The 12,806-nt window shown below is 42.9% G+C and overlaps 1 protein-coding gene across 1 annotated transcript in view; it reads left to right on the forward strand.

The window, feature by feature from the left end:
* Nucleotides 1–6,872: 6,872 nt before the first annotated feature.
* TMPRSS9 (transmembrane serine protease 9) overlaps nt 6,873–12,806 on the forward strand; it is a 346,177-nt gene continuing 340,243 nt past the window's right edge. The window contains exon 1 of the mRNA XM_077272649.1: nt 6,873–6,974. The gene's annotated coding sequence lies outside the window, so the exon portion shown is untranslated. The remainder of the gene's footprint in view (nt 6,975–12,806) is intronic.

Here is a 12,806-nt window from a genome sequence, read left to right on the forward strand (position 1 = left end):
TAATATAAAATTGTCCTCCTCTGTATTGATTACCCTGCAGAGTTTAGTGTCATCTGCAAATATTGAAATTCTGCTCTGGATGCCCCCTACAAGGTCATTAATAAATATGTTAAAAAGAAGAGGGCCCAATACTGACCCCTGTGGTACCCCACTGCTAACCGCGACCCAGTCCAAGTGTGCTCCATTAATAACCACCCTTTGTTTCCTATCCCTGAGCCAGCTCTTAACCCACTTACACATATTTTCCCATATCCCCATTATTCTCATTTTATGTATCAACCTTTTGTGTGGCACCATATCAAAAGCTTTTGAAAAGTCCATATACACTACGTCCACTACGTTCTCTTGCTCCAGTCCGGAACTTACCTCTTCATAGAAATTGATCAGATTTGTCTGACAGGAACGGGCCCTTGTAAACCCATGTTGATATTGGGTCATGGGGTTATTCCTCTTCAGATACTCCAGCATAGCATCTCTTAGAATACTCGCCTGTGGTACAGACCCTGTTATTATGGAGTCTTTAAAGATTAAACATAATGATCCATCAATGACTGTACTTAATTCCTGCAGTACTCGGGGGTGGATCCCATCCGGGCCCGGAGATTTGTCAATCTTAGTGATTTTTAGACGCTGCCGTACTTCCTGCTGGGTTAAGCAGGTGACATTTAATGGGGAATTTTTTGTTTTTTGTTATCACTGATCATATTGTCTGCCATTGGGTTTTCTTGTGAAAATACTGATGAAAAAAAATCATTTAGCATATTGGCTTTTTCCTCATCCTTATCCACCATTTCACCCAGACTATTTTTAAGGGCCTCAACACTATCAATTTTTAGTGTCTTACTATTTATGTAGTTAAAGAATATTTTGGGGTTATTTTTGCTCTCTCTGGCAAGGAGTCACTCTGTCTCAATCTTTGCTACCTTGATTTGCTTTTTACAGAATTTATTTAATTTTCTGTATTTATTTAATGCCTCCTCACTACCTACTTCCTTTAATTCTCTAAATGCTTTCTTTTTGTCACTTATTGCGCCCCTTACAGCTCTATTTAGCCATATTGGTTTCCTCCTATTTCTAGTATGTTTATTCCCATACGGTATATACTGTGCACAGGTCCTATCCAGGATGCTAATAAACGTCTCCCATTTTCTTTGTGTATTTTTATGTCTCAGGATATCGTCCCAGTTAACTGCACCAAGATCCTCTCTCATCCGTTGGAAATTTTCCCTCCTGAAGTTTAGTGTCCTTTTAACCCCTCTACTACACATCTTATTAAAGGATACATGAAAACTTATTATTTTGTGATCACTATTCCCCAAGTGACCCCCAACCCTTATATTTGATATGCGGTCTGGCCTGTTGGTTAATATTAGGTCTAGCAGTGCCCCCCTCCTTGTTGGGTCCTGAACCAGTTGTGAAAGGTAATTGTCTCTCATAGATGTCAAAAACCGATTACCTTTGCTGGAACTGCAGGTTTCTGTTCCCCAATGTATTTCAGGGTAGTTGAAGTCCCCCATAATAATGACTTCTCCTTGAGTCGCAGATTCATCTATTTGCTTTAAGAGGATATTCTCCATTGCTTCCATTATTTTTGGAGATTTATAACAAACCCCTATCAACAATTTAGTATTTTTCCCCCTCCCCTTATCTCCACCCACAGGGACTCTACATTTTCATTAAATTCACCTATATTATCATGCAGGATGGGTTTTAAGGACGATTTTACATATAGACACACCCCACCCCCTCGCTTATCTGTACGGTCATTTCTGAACAGACTATAGCCCTGTAAGTTAACAGCCCAGTCATGGCTCTCATCCAGCCACGTTTCAGATATCCCCACCATGTCATAATTATGCTCCAACAACATTAATTCTAATTCGTCCATTTTGTTGGCGAGGCTTCTGGCATTAGTATACATGCACTTGATGTTCCTCTCTGTACCTCTATTCTTTCTTAAATTATTAACTGTTCTAATCCCACCCCCCATGCCATCGCCACCCCCAACTTCCTTATTTGTGCCCAGGTCTCTATCTGCACTACCCTCCCCCCAATCCCTAGTTTAAACACTCCTCCAACCTTCCAGCCATTTTCTCCATCAGCACAGCTGCACATTCCCCATTGAGGTGCAGCCCGTCCCTAGCGTAGAACCTGTATCCAACTGAGAAGTCGGCCCAGTTCCCCAGGAACCCAAACCCCTCCTTCCTACACCAATTCTTGAGCCACTTATTAACCTCCCTAATCTACTGTTGCCTCTCTGGCGTGGCACATGGTACAGGCAGTACTTCAGAAAATACCACCTTGGAGGTCCTTGCTTTCAGCTTACAGCCTAATTCCCTGAAATCATGTTTAAGGATCCTCCACCTACCTCTAACTTTGTCATTTGTGCCAATGTGCACCATGACCGCTGGGTCCTCAACAGCCCCTCCCAGTAATCTGTCCACCCGATCAGCGATGTGTTCGACGATCCCTGTCTTTGTGACAGATTGCCCTATCTGTTCCCCTAATAATTGAGTCCCCCACTACCAGCACCTGTCTGGCCTGCCCTACTCTCCTATTTCCTCCTTACTGTAGCAGTCACTCCTCCGGCTTTCAGAGGACATGCCTGGCTGCAGCAGTGCTACCTGTCATGATTCCCAATGGCAGGGAATTTGTCAACATAACACGGGCAAAAACAGGACGAGCTCTAGGGTGATGGAACCTGAGCTGACCGCGATCCTGAACCTCAACACTCAACTAACAGTAGCCGGGGGACGTTCCTGGGGGGCCCCTAGACGTCTCGCGCCAGCCGGAGATCTAGCTTCCCCTATCAGAAGAATAACAGACCTCACTTGCCTCCAGAGAAATATTCCCACAGAGATAGCAGCCTCCCACATATAATGACGGTGAAATGAGAGGAAGGCACAAACGTAGTTATGAAAACAGATTCAGCAAAATGAGGCCCGCTTAAGCTAGATAGCAGAGGATACAAAAGGTGAACTGCGCGGTCAGCTGAAAAACCCTTCAAAATACCATCCTGAAATTACTTGAACTCATGTGCCAACTCATGGTACATGAGTGGTAATTTCAGCCCACTAGAGCAACCAGCAGCAGAGAATTACATATCTGCAAGCTGGACTAAAAAAACATGAAAGCAATCATGAAACAGGGAAATACAGACTTAGCTTGTCTTGAAGGCCTAGGAGCAGGTAACAGAGACACACACTGATACATTGATAGCCGGCAAGGGAATGACAGGAAAGCCAGGTTAAATAGGAAACACTCAGCCACTGATGGACAGGTGGAAACCAGAGACCGCAACCCACCAAAGTCACCCAGTACCAGTTGTAACCACCAGAGGGAGCCCAAAAACAGAATCCACAACAGCTACCCCTGTACTGGCACCCCCCTCATCTGCCAACTTAGCAAACTTATTGGGGTGTTACAGATCAGGACTAGCCTCCCTGGCACTCTTCCTTCTACCCCTCTTCCTAACTGTCACCCAGCTTGCTACTTCACTGTCCTGCAGCTCCATTCTACCATCCCCCCCCTCATCTATCCCATTGAGCGTCTGCTCAGTGAGCAGAAGACTCCTTTCCATATTGTCAATGGATCTCAGTGTTGCCAGCTGCACATTTAGATCCAGAATCTAGGCTTCCAAATACTCAACGTGCTCACATCTCGCACAACAGTATGCACCCTCGACCAGCTGATCAAGGACTGCATGCATGTAGCAAGATGTACACTGGATGGCATTAACAATAGTGGAGCACATTTCCTAATGGGGATTGAACCAGACAGAAAAGTTTATAATAAATACAAAGTACTAATAAAATACAGATAGCAATTCAGTAATTGCTCCCTTGGAAACTCCCTGATTCCAAAGTCACTGAATCACAAGTCACACTTACCGCCATTCACACTGACGCTCAGGTCACACTCAGCTCGTTCACACTCACTAAGCTGAAGATTTAAAGATATTTTATTTTTCTCCTCAGCAGCAATCCACCATGCTGTTCAATGCACTTCTAAAAGGACCTTTAACTACCTGCAGTATTTGTGCGCATTTTCAGACCCTACATACTCGTCCATCTGGGGCTCTTCAACTTTTGTGGTTAGATGTTACTTTAGTGTCATATTAATACCTAAAATCATCCCCAATTGGTTTGCATAAATTAAAATATATAGATATATATAAAAAATAATATTAGTATAGAAATGTTAATCTAGTGACATCTATATCTTTAGCTCCCCATATTTGGAAATAAATGGCATGGCCACACTTATATACAATATAACACCAATACATGAAAAAAAGCATAACCACAAATGATAGAGGCTATATTTCACATTAAAATTTCAATCTTTATTAAGGGAAGACAATTTTATGAATACTCACCAGGAGGCGACAAACCATTTTGTCAGTTTATGTGGACTGAACATATGTACTGTTGTACTTTTCTTAGGGAGTATGATGCATGTCATATATAGGGACATACTTGTTACATTAATAAATTTACTGATCTATATTTCCCTTATTTGATGAACTGTGCACTTTATAACCAGTTTCATATGAGGTTTTATTATATCTATATAAATAATTTTTTGCTATACTGTATATCCTCCTGCAGTTAGTTTCCTCCTGGTGTGTATTTATATTGTCTACCCTTAATAAAGATTGAGATTTTCATGTGAATTATAGCCTCTATCGTTTGTGGTTATGCTTTTTTCGCGTATTGTTGTTTTAGTGTCATTTTGTTGACTTTACTAGATTTTGTTTTTTTTTCAAACCCATCATGCTCTAGGAAAGCATCTTGTTTTTGCGGTTTACACTGACGAAGGCAACGCTGAAACGCGTGTCGGGGTGGGGCATTACATGGGAGCTCCAGCTATTACTTACTAAGTATGTATGCTTTTGATTTATTACCAATTTATGTTGACTATTTGATCAATTATACTGGGTCACATCTGCATATCATATAGTTGATTTAGAATCAGTCTATAATATTTTCAGTATATGTTGTTTCGCACAATTGATTCTATAAGGTTTTTGTATTTGGATATGTAACACCCCAGGTTCCTGGTTGTTACAGTGGCATTGTTTTCCTCACGGGGAGAGTGGTGTCATGCTTGGAAGCTAGGAAGGATCCCTTTATCAAGTATTCAGCGCATACAACACTCTTCTGACTCCAGGCCAGAAGAGGGAGCTGTGAACCCAGTTTCAGGGGAGCTTCCCTAGATAATATATATCCTGGTCTGGAGGAGGAGTTAGTCAATCTGTCGGAGGGAGAGACAGAGAGAGGAGCTCTTGAGAGGAGAGTAAGGTGTGAGGAAGGAATTCTGGGGCCGTGCAGCCACATGAGGTGATGCAGCTCCTGGGAAGAGCAAAGAGGAAAGCAGAGTAGTCTGTAAAGAGACTGAGAGGGGAAGTGGAGTGAAGGAGACTGAAGAGCTGGAGGGAGAAGCTGCGACTGGGCTTCCTCCATGCAGAAGCGCAGATACCGGTAGCCGGAAGACCGAGGTTGTGGGGGTAACTCTATGCCCCACGGCAGAAATCAGCGGACGGCTGGACTTCAAGTTACCTGTCCACCATTAACACCCGAGGACACAGTAGCAGATAGAGCCCGGGTTGTAATAGAGATCCTGTAAAAAGGCTCGAGTTACCTGTCATACGGGTAGTGTCCTCCCAACAGGAAGCACAGAGAGAAAATGTGAGGACCTTGTGTGAGGCCTAAGGCAGCAAGGGACTACAACGCAGTGCTAGAAGGAAGGCTTCCAACCCCACCTGGTAAAGGGGATTTCAGATTCGCTTCCAAGCCGGCCAGACCATACCTGAACCTGTGATCCAGTATCCTGGACTGTGGCTGCCTGAATTCATCAGTAAAGAGGTAAAGAGACTGCAACCCTGTGTCCTCAGTTTCTTTCTACACCACCTACCACCTGTCCCAACTATACCAGGAGCCCTGGGGACCCAACTTCAACTGTGGGAAGCCATACCATCCCTGCTGCCATAACCCCAGAGGACCCTTTAAGCAGCGTCGGTCACCCCTGACCGAGTACCACAGGTGGTGTCATGAACTTTTATTCTAAAAACCCCTTTAAAGACCGCCCTTTTACTTGGGCGCCCAGGGCCATGGATCGGGTCACCGCCGCTTTGACACATCCCTTTAAGTACCGGACCCGGTACCGAATACCTCTAGGCCCTGGTGACCATTCCAGATATATTTACATACACTTATCTATTTATTAATCTAGTTTATATGTATCTTCTGATGGTGACAGGATTGATTATACCTGTGACATTATATCATACAGTAAATGTACCCCTTTTTATTTGTATTTATACAGGTTTTTCTATACATACCTGTGATGTATGCACACTTTTTTGCTTGTTTGTGTGTCCACCACACCATCTTACTTGATAAATAAAGCTTATTTATATTTTGATATTGCTCATGACTCACCTTACTGACTTAATTAACATTTTTTTTTGTAGAGTGAAGGTTTACTCTCATGCCACAGTACATTGAATCAAATCTCACAAACTTACCTCGTCATTTGTACGTCTTTAGGTCATGATAGAAATTGTGTGTGAAAAAAAGGAAGATTTTAGTATTCTTGTTGGAGAGAGTAATGTTGGAGTTATTTCCTTTTAAACCCCTTAGTCTATGGTTTCTTGTGTTACTTTGTCTGTCTTTTTACAAACAGGTACCTTACAAGCCCTTGTTCCCAGGACAGGTCCATTCAATCTTTCACAATCCAGATGGATGTGTTCTCTCTTCCAAAGCCAATCCCATGTAACCCTGAGTTCTGAATATTCATAGACTGGAGAGCTTCCTACCCCCTCCCCTGCTCGCACAAAAAGGATTGACTCAGGTAACGAAGACAGTAAATGCAGCAGGGGACTTTTATGGGACATAGCCGTGGTGTTGAGAACTGTCCTTTTAGGATTCAGACGGACTCCTCTGTACGGAGTACACATTTAACCTGTATAGGTGAGCACGCCAAGTAAGATTTTTACAATTTATTATGGATATATCACTTTCATTTAATGCTTTTACATGTCACTGGTCAGCCACTGGTGATGCTGGTTAAAATGACTACTTAACGCTTGCAACAACAAAAAGAGTGAATTACCAGGACTTCTTTTTCCTTCCAAAATCTAACATGGTCTTGTCTTCTTCAGTTATTGACTGCTTCAATGGGTTTTTTTTTACGTATTTGTCAGTTGTCAAGTGTTGGGGGCTAAGGTGGGTTACAATTAGCATATTTTACACTGTACATTTAATAGATTAATATGCGCATTGCTACATTACATGTAAACATAACACAACACTTGTTTTAGGTAATAGAACATGCATCTTAATATTTTTTGAAAAAGGAAAGCAGAATGTTAGTTTCAGAGACTCGGGGTTTTTTCGATATAGTGGCTTTCACTTCATTTTCTTCCACTTGTGGTTTTTTTTGCCATTAATGCTCTACATTTGGGTAAAACTGGCATTCTTCAATAGTTTCATGAAAATAAGGTCGTGGCCGACATGCATCAGCACACATGGAAGTATGCAGAGCCTGGTGGAGAGGCATACATGTCATTTAGCGATAAGAATATCTGGGGCAATTAGCTTTCAACCACTTTTCTTACTCCGTGGTCCATGCCAAGTAAAGGAGGAGCATACAGTGATTGCATTTTGCACACACAACATGCTGCAGAGTAAACCACCAAAAAATGCAAGTAGGGATCGCACATATGCTTCTACTCAGGCACTATGGGTCTTAAAGCGTATAGCTGTTTACCTAGGTGCTCCTTGGCATCAGAAGATGCGCTAATGTACCTTGGCGAGGAGCTTGGAAGACCCTGCAGCATAATTCTTAAATAGAACCTTTTAGGAATATTTTGATACTGAACTTGGTGGTATGGCTATATACTGTAGGTCCTAGTACAATAATAAAAATGGCACCTGTTTTCAAGTAATCCATTGTGCCTGCACTGAGATGTAAATTAGCCTGGAAGGGTAATGAAGGTTTTCTATGCATTCTGAGTGCTTCATCACACCTCTAATGCACTTTCAGGCTAAATTGGTAGCTGCTGTGGGGCACCACGAGTTAGGGTGACCAGAAGCCCTGTCTCATGCAGGGACATATTTGCCAATAGGCCTGACTGGCATCATTTGGAGACTAGTGGTGAAAGGGGGGGGTCAAGCTTCAATGCGAATTGTACATTTTGAGTGATGGTCTGCATCTACCCCAATCAAAGCTTGGTACACTCACACTAGTGAGGAAGCATGAGAGGTGACAGGCCACCTTCAGCTCCCCGGCCTTAGGGTACCGTTACACTAAACGACTTACCAACGATCACGACCAGCGATGCGATCGTTGGTAAGTCGTTGTGTGGTCGCTGGGGAGCTGTCACACAGACAGATCTCTCCAGCGACCAACGATCAGGGGAACGACTTCGGCATCGTTGAAACTGTCTTCAACGATGCCGAAGTCCCCCTGCAGCACCCGGGTAACCAGGGTAAACATCGGGTTACTAGCACTGACTGAATGTGTCAGCGCCGGCAGCAGCTGTGACGTCACCGCTGTGCTCTGCTTTACGGCCGGCCGGCGCTGACACATTCAGTGCAGGGAAGCCGCCGGCGGGGGACGTGACAGACATCAGAAGGTGAGTATGTAGTGTTTTTTTTTACTTTTACAATGGTAACCAGGGTAAATATCGGGTTACTAAGCGCGGCCCTGCGCTTAAGGTACCGTCACACTAAGCGACTTTGCAGCGAGAACGACGACGATCCGTGACGTTGCAGCGTCCTGGATAGCGATCTCGTTGTGTTTGACACGCAGCAGCTATCTGGATCCCGCTGTGATATCGCTGGTCGGAGCTAGAAGTCCAGAACTTTATTTCGTCGCTGTCACCCGCTGTCATCGCTGGATCGATGTGTGTGACACCGATCCAGCGATGTGTTCACTTGTAACCAGGGTAAATATCGGGTTACTAAGCGCAGGGCCGCGCTTAGTAACCCGATATTTACCCTGGTTACCATTTTAAAAGTTAAAAAAAACCACTACATACTCACCTTCTGATGTCTGTCACGTCCCCCGCCGGCGGCTTCCCTGCACTGAATGTGTCAGCGCCGGCCGGCCGTAAAGCAGAGCACAACGGTGATGTCACCGCTGCTGCCGGCGCTGACACATTCAGTCAGTGCAGGAAGCTCTCGGCAGCAGCGCGTAACCCTGTGGACGCCGGGGGACGTGACAGACATCAGAAGGTGAGTAGTTAGTGGTTTTTTTTTTACTTTTACAATGGTAACCAGGGTAAATATCGGGTTACTAAGCGCGGCCCTGCACTTAGTAACCCGATGTTTTCCCTGGTTACCTGGGTGCTGCAGGGGGACTTCGGCATCGTTGAAGACAGTTTCAACGATGCCGAAGTCGTTCCCCTGATCGTTGGTCGCTGGAGAGAGCTGTCTGTGTGACAGCTCCCCAGCGACCACACAACGACTTACCAACGATCGCATCGCTGGTCGTGATCGTTGGTAAGTCGTTTAGTGTAACGGTACCCTTAGTAACCCGATATTTACCCTGGTTACAAGTGAACACATCGCTGGATCGGTGTCACACACACCGATCCAGCGATGACAGCGGGTGATCAGCGACGAAATAAAGTTCTGGACTTCTAGCTCCGACCAGCGATATCACAGCGGGATCCAGATCGCTGCTGCGTGTCAAACACAACGAGATCGCTATCCAGGACGCTGCAACGTCACGGATCGTCGTCGTTCCCGCTGCAAAGTCGCTTAGTGTGACGGTACCTTTACTCCCACATCTTCACAGTAATAACATAGCAGTGAAAACAACATGCCTACACCGCTGCCTGGTCCACCATCTCTGTTTCCTTCTTGCTATAAGACAACATGGCAATGTGCTTTGGGGAGGCAATTTTGGCTTTAACTATGGGACTGCTGACCTGGTCCCTTTTTTTTAATTTTTGTAGACAAGTTGTCACCAAAGGTGTCTACCAGCAGGTACCTTTCAAGTTCCTATACATGTACCCTTTTCCATGCATGTGTGTGGGGGGATCAGGGGAGATAGATGACTATCTGATGCCTATGGTAAGATTAAGAAGGGGTTTGTTTGTGTGCACTGGATGAATAGTGCTCATCAGGATATTGTTCAAGCGGTTAAACCTTCAGCAAACGGATCTTCTCTAAAAAGATTGTTAATAATTAGTTTATAGAGAAGCTACATTGTATCTGTCCTTAAATAATGAAGGTATTTGTTGTTTTTATTTGTTTTTTTTACTGGGAACAGCAACTTGGAGACACACAATAGTGGAGAAGCCGAACTATGCTTTATGGGAGATGCAATGAATGGGAGCTATTTGACAGTAAAATGTAATTACAGTATCCAATAAATGACTGAGTAGAGCTACCTCCCCATGCAAGAGCAGACCGTGACAGGGGAGATGAATGCAGGGCCTTTGTGTATATTATATAGTGCTACTATTTTACTTTATCTATGTCTCCATCTATGCCAGCCCCAGATCCAATTTTGGGAATAGGTCAGCTATGCTAACATGACAGAAAACCCCTAGGGTATTAAACTGACACCCAATTTAAATAATAGGCAAGACCAATTTAACAAATTTTATCACCTTTATATCTATTTGATGAGTTAGTTCACATCCTCCTCATTATCATTTTTTTTTTTTTTCTGTCCATTTTACTCTTCTTATCCTAACTTAGAGCAACCCTCCAATCAAAGTTTTTGTCATCTTAACCCTTACGCGCCATAGCCTGCTTTCGCCTCCATGACCGGGCCAATTTTTACAATTCTGACCACTGTCAATTTATGAGGATACAACTCTGCGACGCTTCAATGGATCCTACTGTTTCTGAAACTGTTTTTTTTTGTGTGACATATTGAACTTCATGATAGTGGTAAAATATGTTCGATGTGACTTGTGTTTATTTCTGAAAATATCAGAAATTTAGTGAAACTTTTGAAAATGTCACAATTTTCAAACTTTTAATCTTTATGCTCTTAAACCAGAGAATTATGTCACACAAAATAGTTAATAAATAACATTTCCTATATGTCTACTTTACATCAGCCTAATTTTGGAAACAATTTTTTTTTGTTACGAAATTATACAGGTTAAAAGTTGATCAGCAATTTCTATTTATTCCATAAAATTTACAAACCATTTGTTTTAAGGACCACATCACATTTGAAGTGAATTTGAGGGACCCATGTGACAGAAAATACCCCAAAGTGACCCAATTCTAAAAACTGCACCCCTAAAGGTGCTCAAAACCACATTCAAGAAGTTTATCAACCCTTCAGGTGCTTCACAAGAATTAATAGAATGTGGAAGGAAAAAATGAACATTTAACTATTTCCCAGAAAAATGTTACTTTAGCTTCATATACTCCAGAGTATTCCAATGCCACACATGTGGAGGAAAACTACTGTTTGGGTGCACAACAGGTCTCGGAAGGAGCGCCATTTGACTTTTGGAATACAAAATTGGCTTCAATCGGAGATCGGACGCCATGTCACATTTGGAGAGCCCATGAGGTGCTTAAACAGTGGATACCCCCACAAATAATCCTATTTTGGAAACTAGACCCCTTAAGAACTTTATCTAGATGTGTGGTGAGCACCTTGAAACTTCAGGGACTTCACAGAATTTTATGATATTGAGCTGTGAAAATGAAAAAAACATATTTTCCCAACAAAAATGTTACATAGTTGCATAGTTACGTAGGTTGAAATAAAGACCTAGGTCCATCAAAGTTCAATCTTTCTGTTATTTTAGCCCCAATTTTTTTTATTTTCACAATTGTAACAGGAGAAAATGAATGTCAAAATTTGTTGAGCAATTTTTCCATAGTGCACAGGTACCCCATATTTGTTGAAAAACAACTGCTTGGGCGCATGGTAGGGCTGGAAAGAGAATGAGTGCTATTTTGCCTTGAATAGGTTGCAGATACCATGTCACATTTGAAGAACCCCTGACATGCCAAAACAGCAGAAACCCCCACAGGTGATCCCAGTTTGTAAACTACACCTCTCAAGGAATTCATCTAGGGGAGTAGTGAGTATGTTTAACCCTCAGGCGATTCATAAACTTGTATAAAATTGGGCTGAGTAAAATAAATATTACTATGCTTTCCACTAAAATGTTGCTTTGACCCCAAGATTGCAATTTTCAAAAGGGGTAATAGGAGAAAATGAACAATTTGTTATGCAATTTCTCCTGAGTACATCAATACCCCATAAGTGGTCGAAGACTACTGTTGAGGCACAGTGCAAAGCTCAAAAGGGAAGGAGCACCATATTACAGTGTGGATTTTGCTGCACTGGTTTGAGGGTGCCATATCACATTGGCAGAGCCCCTGGGGTGCCAGAACAGCAGAAACCCCCATAAGTGACCCCATTTTACAAACTACACCTCTCGATTAGTCAATCTAGAGGTGAAGTAATCATATTGACACCACAAGTGGGTCATAGAATTTTATACCATTGAGCAGTGAAGAAAATAATTACATTTTTACCACCAAAAAATTGTTCTAGCCCCAGATTTTACATTTCCACATTCCGAAATGGGTAAAAATGGTGCCAGAATGTGTCACACAATTTCTGGCAATAACCTGGCAATACCCCTTATGTGGCTGTACAGTACTGCTTAGCCACACAGCGAGATTCGGGAGGAATGAAGCGCTATTTGACTCTTGGAGAACAAATTACTATAGAATAGTTTCCGGACTCTATATAAAGACCCCTAAATGCCAGAAAAGCAGAATCCCCCATGAAGTGACCCCAATTTG

Source organism: Ranitomeya variabilis, chromosome 1 (genome assembly GCF_051348905.1).
Source record: "Ranitomeya variabilis isolate aRanVar5 chromosome 1, aRanVar5.hap1, whole genome shotgun sequence".
In the NCBI taxonomy this organism is placed as follows: Eukaryota; Metazoa; Chordata; class Amphibia; order Anura; family Dendrobatidae; genus Ranitomeya; species Ranitomeya variabilis.